We start from the raw sequence: 7,763 nt of genomic DNA on the forward strand, positions 1-7,763 counted from the left end.
ATCGCCGATCCCTAATCACAGTGCTCCATGATGACGATGGTCGGCCCTTGACGTCACAACAGGGCATTGCTGCTGAGTTTCTGGAGCATTACCGCCTGCTTTTCACTGGAACGCCGAGGGACAATCGGACAGGAGAAGAAATTTTGCGACAGATGCAAACGGAGGTGGATGGTTCGGATGCAGAGGCGCTATTGGAACCCCTAACGGAAGACGACATCCGGGGCGCACTCGCGAAGGGTGCGGTGCATAAATCCCCTGGACCAGATGGGTTGACACTCGAATTTTATCGCGCATTTGCGGATTTAATGATGTCCCAGTTGGTATTGATAGCCGGCCGAAGTGGCCGTGCGGTTAAAGGCGCTGCAGTCTGGAACCGCAAGACCGCTACGGTCGCAGGTTCGCATCCTGCCTCGGGCATGGATGTTTGTGATGTCCTTAGGTTAGTTAGGTTTAACTAGTTCTAAGTTCTAGGGGACTAATGACCTCAGCAGTTGAGTCCCATAGTGCTCAGAGCCATTTGAACCATTTTTTTGGTATTGATGTATAATGAGCTATTGAGCCCTGACACGGACGTTCCGTCGCAGTTCATGGCGGGACTTCTCATACCAATACCAAAATCGACAGCGAGTGTCAGCGCCCATCAATTTAGACCGCTCACGCTCACGCTCACGCTCACGCTCACGATGCTCAATACTGACTATAAGATCTTTGCGCGAATGTTGGCGGCAAGGCTCAAGACTGTAATATCCAAGACAATACCACCAGACCAGGCTTGTCTAGGGGATCGGAGCAACATACATTCTATCCTCGGCGAACACCGTGACGTAATTTCCCTGACGGAAGCGGCGTTCGTATCGGTGGATTTTGATCGTGCCTTTGACAGGATCAACCATGATTTCCTTGACTCGACGATGCGACGCATGGCGATACCACAGGATTTTATTACCGTCCTCATGCGCCTCCTTCGCGGCGCTTCTTCGACGGTGAGAGTCAATGGCAGGGAGGTAGGAACGATTCCTGTTTGAAGCTCAATTAGGCAAGGATGTCCCTTGTCGATGATACTGTTTACAATAGCGCTCGAACCATTGATGCAGACTCTTAGACGGACTCTAACAGGCGTCCGACTCCGTGCGAGCTCTTTCACGTGTCGTGCGTATGCCGACGACTTGATGATACTCGTCCGGTCGGAAAACGAAGTAAGTCAGGTGGTTACCCTTCTTACTACGTACGGAGTAGCAGCGGGAAGCAGGGTCAACATGAATAAAACCAAGATCATGTACATCGGTCGAGGGCTGGACGCTCTGCACAGTCCGTTTACGACGGTGGACATCTTGCGATGCTTAGGTGTATTGTTCACCCGATCGCTACAGCAATCAGCGGCTGCGAGCTATCGACGTCTCCTCCAGAACGTCCGACTGCACATACGCAACAATTCACTCCGAACGCACGACCTGCTCCAACGGGTGGACTACACTAATGTTCACCTGGCCTCACGACTGCCGCACCTGGCACAGGTACTGCCAATGCCACATGGTATTGCTGACAGATTAATGGCAGCCTTTGGATACTATGTCAGCCAAGGAATGTTGTTTAAGATCAAATACAAGACTTTAACTCTCCCACACCATTCCGGAGGACTTAACCTCACGGATGTGCGGAACAAGGCTCTAGCTCTATACCTGCGAGCGACGCTACGAACTTGGAATCAACGGCAACACGCCATCACGTCGGCCATCCTGGATGTGCTTCTTCCCACGTCCTTTGAACCACCGGTGGCGGTAGGCACAATCTCGCCTTCGTTTTCTCACGTCGCGCGATTTTTTGTTGATTTTAGTTATGTTCAGTTACAGATACCTTCTACAAGAATCCCCACTACCCGTGAGATATATCGATACTTGCGGCGTCATCATGGCAGCAATGTTGTCGAACTTAAATACCCAACACGAAACTGGCGACAGATTTGGCGAGCTGTCCATACACCTCTCCTCACCACAGCAGCGCGATCGTCATGGTATACACTAATCAACCGCAAGACAGTCAACCGCCAACGATTGTGCGACATTCGCATGGTAGATTCCCCACTCTGCCTTATATGTGGCATGTAGGACACCGACGAACATTCTCTGCAGTGCGGTGGGGCAAAGGATGTTTGGAGGCTGACCCAACGCATCATGGCCCTCCTCCGACGCACCGACGAATCAACGGTCACGACGGACGCTTTATTTTTCTCTGACGCTGTCTTTTTCCCCTCACAAAAAACTTCGGCAATCCGATGGATTGCAGGACACTACGTGCTCTCGCGGACCTTGATATCGGGCATGACTATTGGCATTATCTACTAGAACAACACGAAATCATCCGACGCCACTCTAAATATAAAACGCATTTTGCGAACTTTCTAGGCAGCGTGTTTCATAACCTCCCGAAGCGGTGGGGAGTCCCAGGTTTACGTTGTTTCGAGGGATAGGATGTACTCCCAGTGAAGTGACGAGGATGCCACTTCAGCCCTGTATTCCTTTCCCTTCTTTTTTATATATGATTTTTCTTTTGGGACATTAAAATTAAATGAATAAATAAAATCTTATTGTTACTAACACAGAAATTACAAAAAAGCTGTTCTAGGCGCTTCAGTCTGGAACCGCGCGACCGCTATGGTCGCAGGTTCTAATCCTGCCTCGGGCATGGATGTGTGTGATGTCCTTAGGTTAGTTAGGTTTAAGTAGTTCTAAGTTCTAGGGGACTGATGACCTCAGATGTTAAGTCCCGTAGTGCTCAGAACCATTTTTGAAGAGATGCACATATGGCGACCCGCTGATTTTTGTGTCTTTGTCGTAGAGCATGCGGTACCCCACACTCGATTTTTCAAACTTCTCCACTGCATGCAAATGCCGCACGATGGTGGAATGATCATAGTTCATAACATTTGCCAGTTCTCGAGTACAATGACATGGATCATCGCAGATTAATGAGTTTAAACGATCTTCATCAAACCCCGGAGGTCTTCCTGGACGTGGAGAGTCATTGATGTCAAAACGGTCCTCCTGAAAACGAGTAAACTTTATCGTGCTCTGGTCATTGGCATTGTCGCCATGCACGGCGCAAATGGTTGTGACTCTTCCACTGCTATCACACCTCTACCGAATTCAAGCAGAAGAATACGCCGGAAATGTTCCTATTTCTCCACTTGGCATCCGACCACTTGGCTTTTCTAGCGCCATAGCTCCATCCACTATCTCCAAATGACAAAATAACAATGTGTACACATATAGCAACATTGAAAACAATAAAAAACAGTACCAGCCAATAAATAAACACAAAGCGACCGTAATACCAACATGCAAAACAAAAACGCTTCGAACTTACGTACCAATAGCCCAGAGAGCTCTCCTCCGGAGAATGATGGTGCTGTCCTACCGATGCTATCGGAAAACTGGCCACATCAAGGGCCATCCAGAGGATGGCTAGGGCTCCTACTGAAACTCTCGCTCTGTCAGTAGATTCCTAACGGCAAGGATGGGTGGTTTTTGCGTTTCACTAGTGAGGATGAAGATACTGAATCTGTTTAAGGTGATCTTAATGGGTCATTAGCCTCTTCACTTTCAGCTATGATGATAGCTCAGTTAATTCGCGAGATATTTTCATCTGCAAAATTTAGCCAAATACTTGCCTTATTAAGTGTGTAAGGTAAATGTGAGATTGCTTCCTTCGCTTCGGTGGTGGACCACGTGAGTGTGTTCGTATTACACTGGAATGTCGCATTTTCCTTCCTCTACAGCTGCATACATGTAGCCCCCTTTCCTAAACTCCATATCTGTAATTATCAAATCGTGATTTTTGAAGATTTACTGGCCCTTGTTCTTACGTTAATCTGTATTCGACCAGACCTTTATGTTCACCACGTGGCCCTAAGATCCATGACATTGTAGTACCGTTTTGCTTAAAGAATAGCTCATACCATGTAACTTCAAGCGAATACATGCGCGATGTGTAAATCGTCCCTCGCTTTCTCATTTTTTAATATTACTTGTAGTTACGTAGTTCTGCCTTCAGTCAGCCATGTGGTTTCAGATGTCCATGTTGATTAAAAGATTGGTCGTTGTGCGCAGATTCCAAAGAGTCCTTTCCCGGTGTAAAATTTCAATTATTTTATGAATTTTTGATTTTTTTTTTTTCTAGGTGTTAGTACAAGTGTGGTGTTAGCTCGATTTCAGGTGTTTTCCGGTATGAGATTAGCTTAATACTACCCTTCTTAAGTATAAATCACGAAGAACTGATTTGCATGTCTATTTGCAGATGTAATGATTTTTTTTTTAATTTAACCTGTTCTGGATTTGAGTTTGGGGATCTCTCGGTCACCCAGTCCCCCTCCCCATGGTCATCAAATGTTCAAATGTGTGTGAAATCTTATGGGACTTAACTGCTAAGGTCATCAGTCCCTAAGCTACTTAACCTAAATTATCCTAAGGACAAACACACACACCCATGCCCGAGGGAGGACTCGAACCTCCGCCGGGAGCAGCCGCACAGTCCATGACTGTAGCGCCCTAGAGCGCTCGGCTACTCCCGCGCGGCCCCATGGTCATCCACTAAAGTCTTATATACTGGATCTAAGTTACTGATTTGTTTATTAAGTGCTATTTTCTACTCGAAACTATTTACTTGTACGTTCGGAAGGCTCATTTCGCTATCTGATAGTCTGATTTTCATTCCAGTTTGGACAATGACTGTGGACACGATCATATAAGCTCGACACGCGACGCTGTTGGTGCCAATTGCTCTGTGAACTAAGAATTATAGTGAGGTCCAGGCGTAGCTAGTGTAGTTTCCTATATGTAACGATGTATGAATCATTTTGAGTGCTTTCCTACCTCCCTCCCTTTGTACCTTCCCACAGTCTAAGAGAAATATGGGCTGTGCTGGACTTACGTATTTCTGATTTATTTGGCCAATATAGTAATACCACTGTCCGCGGTGGTCATGAGAACTTTTATTCCCTGAATCCCCAAAAGCCTTGTGGCGAGATATAATTATTCGCGATTTATATGGTAATAAATATGTAAAACATAGCGACTGGTTACATATTTATTACCAGATAAATCACCAATATATATATGTATATACTTATATATATATATATATATACTTCTGAACACTATTAAGGTAAATACATTATTTGTTCTCTATCAAAATCTTTCATTTGCTAACTATGCCTATCAGTAGTTAGTGCCTTCAGTAGTTAGAATCTTTTATTTAGCTGGCAGTAGTTGGCGCTCGTTGTATTTCAGTAGTTCGAGTTACGAAGATTTTTGTTAGGTAAGTGATTCATGAAAGGCATAGGTTATTGTTAGTCAGGGCCATTCTTTTGTAGGGATTTTTGAAAATCAGATTGTGTTGCGCTAAAAATATTGTGTGTCAGTTTAGTGTTGATCAGAATAAGTAAAGAGAGTAATGTCTGAGTACGTTCAGTTTTGCTCAGCTGTTTGAAAAGCAAATAACGTAAGGGTTTTATCAGCACAATCATTCATAAATTTTTCTAAGGGGAGGTTTCAGATTTTTTTGTTGGTTATAATTTTGAACAGCTCCGTTTTGCAGAGACTGCACTTACCACTATTGTTAATAAAATTCGAATGACAATATAAATATTTGGGCTTATTTATTTTAATTTATTTTCTATTAAGAGTTGCAGTAGTTTTTTCTCACTTTAAATAGAGTCGGATTAATTGAGTATCAGTACTTGCAATTCTTCATATAATTCGTAGGTTTTGAATTCATAGTTCTCACCCACTCACAGGATTGTGTGTAAGTCTTATCACCTTTTTTGCATATGATCTTTTGGAATAATTTTTAGCTTACTTATGTAATAGAGAACAGGAAAATTTTCAAAATGTTCCTTTAAAAGTGTAAACCTTGAATCCATATTGCTCAACATGGAGTAAATCATCGTGCTCAAAAAATCTTTTTCGTATTTGGTTTTGGGGGACTGTATAGATTCGTCACTACTTTCATAATAGAATATTCTTTTCTTTTCGGCTAACTTTTTATTTTTAAAATCTTTTGCAGATCGTAACTGTTTTTCTAAATACACCGACGTGCATCAGACAAGGATTGTTCGAATCCAATTTGCCGACATTCGTTGATCGAGTCACAAAATGTACGCATTTGTTGAAGATCAGTGCTTAAATGGGCTTGTACAGATTTCTGTAATTTGCATGTAACATTAAAACGTGATAATATTTCGCACCAAACATGCAATGATATTATACATTCCAAGCTGAGGATTTCGTCCAGAACTGAATCACAATCACTGTGTGTCTGAATTTTCCTTGATATTCTTTGAGCTTTCAATGCATTCAACAACATCATCAGACTACAATAGTGCAGCCTTCACAGCCTCGATTCTGCTATCGCACCTTGTATCTGACAAGGGTTTCATAGAATGCTTTAATTTGCCTGTGATTAATCTTCAGCGTCAGTAGCAGATAAATTATCTATACAAAACCAAAAAATCTTCCTGCTGCCGCTGAAGAATTAGCTGCGTCCACAGATAGCATATTCCAGTATGACATCCGCAGAGTGTAAAAAATGCCCTGGGATTTATATTTAAGATTAGAGTTACGACTCCACTATCTATACCTGCTATATTTACCTCATTCTCATATCCTTGGCTACGACAGTTGTGAATGCCTAATCAATTTGTATTAGTAAGATATCTCTTGTCTCAGTTACGGCTACAAACCCGATAAAATTTTCTTCTATTGTGCCAACTGATACATCAGAAAATTTTAAGATGTCTGATATTTGTTCAACTCGAAGACAGTCTCCTGTGTAGTCGAGCAAAATCGAATAACATTTTGCATCCGTTACACTACGAATCACTTTATCAGTAAATGTTTCTGATAACAAAACGTTCAATTCATTATGAATATCGTGGCCTAGAAATGGTGTGGAAGTTTTGCTTGTCACTAATGCGTTTATGTGTTACCTTAATGTAGGATCACATTCAGAAATCACTTTAAACAAGTTTATGAAGTTACCAGAATTCTCACCGTCGCCGCCTATATTGAAAGATTCTCTGTGACCTCTAATGCCAGATTATGAGAGATTAAGGAATTAATAGTATCAGCTAACATCTGAAACAAGCTGTGCCAATGTTTTTGGTATTCACGAATAAGCCTTTCGTTTTCTTTGTATACTGTTTTTTCAAGTCAACGGCCTTTCCGTAGTGGTAACACCGGTTCCCTTCAGAACACAGAAGTTAAGCGCTCTCGGGCTGGGCTAGCACTTGGATGGGTGACCGTCCGGTCTGCCCAGCGCTGTTGGCAAGCGTGGTGCACTCAGCCCTAGTGAGGCAAACCGAGGAGCTACTTGATTGAGAAGTAGCGGCTCCGGTCTCGGAAACTGACAACGGCCGGGAGAGCAGCGTGCTGACCACATGCCCCTCTGTATCCGCTTCCAGAGAGGATGACACGGCGACCGGTCGGTACCGTTGAGCCTTCCAAGGCCTGTTCGGACGGAGTTTAGTTGTTTTTTTTTTGTTTTTTCAAGCTTTAGTCCTTTTTCTAACGTCACCTGTCGGAACGTAAGTCATATGTTCATTGGTTTTCTCACGTCTTTGTAAAATACCCTACTACTTAAGTGTTTCTAGGCAGGGGACCCGCCTTGTACCATCAGTTTGTGAATTGCCAAGTAGTCTTCATGGAAAATTCAAAACTTTATTTCGAGAATTTGAATAAACCGGCAAACGACGATATCAACACAATTAT

At 43.3% G+C, this 7,763-nt stretch overlaps 1 pseudogene; it reads left to right on the forward strand.

Annotated features, from left to right (window-relative positions):
- Positions 1–7,204: 7,204 nt before the first annotated feature.
- Positions 7,205–7,322, forward strand: LOC124623411 (annotated as a pseudogene).
- The last annotated feature ends 441 nt before the right edge of the window (positions 7,323–7,763 follow it).

Source organism: Schistocerca americana, chromosome 7 (genome assembly GCF_021461395.2).
Source record: "Schistocerca americana isolate TAMUIC-IGC-003095 chromosome 7, iqSchAmer2.1, whole genome shotgun sequence".
Taxonomy (NCBI): Eukaryota; Metazoa; Arthropoda; class Insecta; order Orthoptera; family Acrididae; genus Schistocerca; species Schistocerca americana.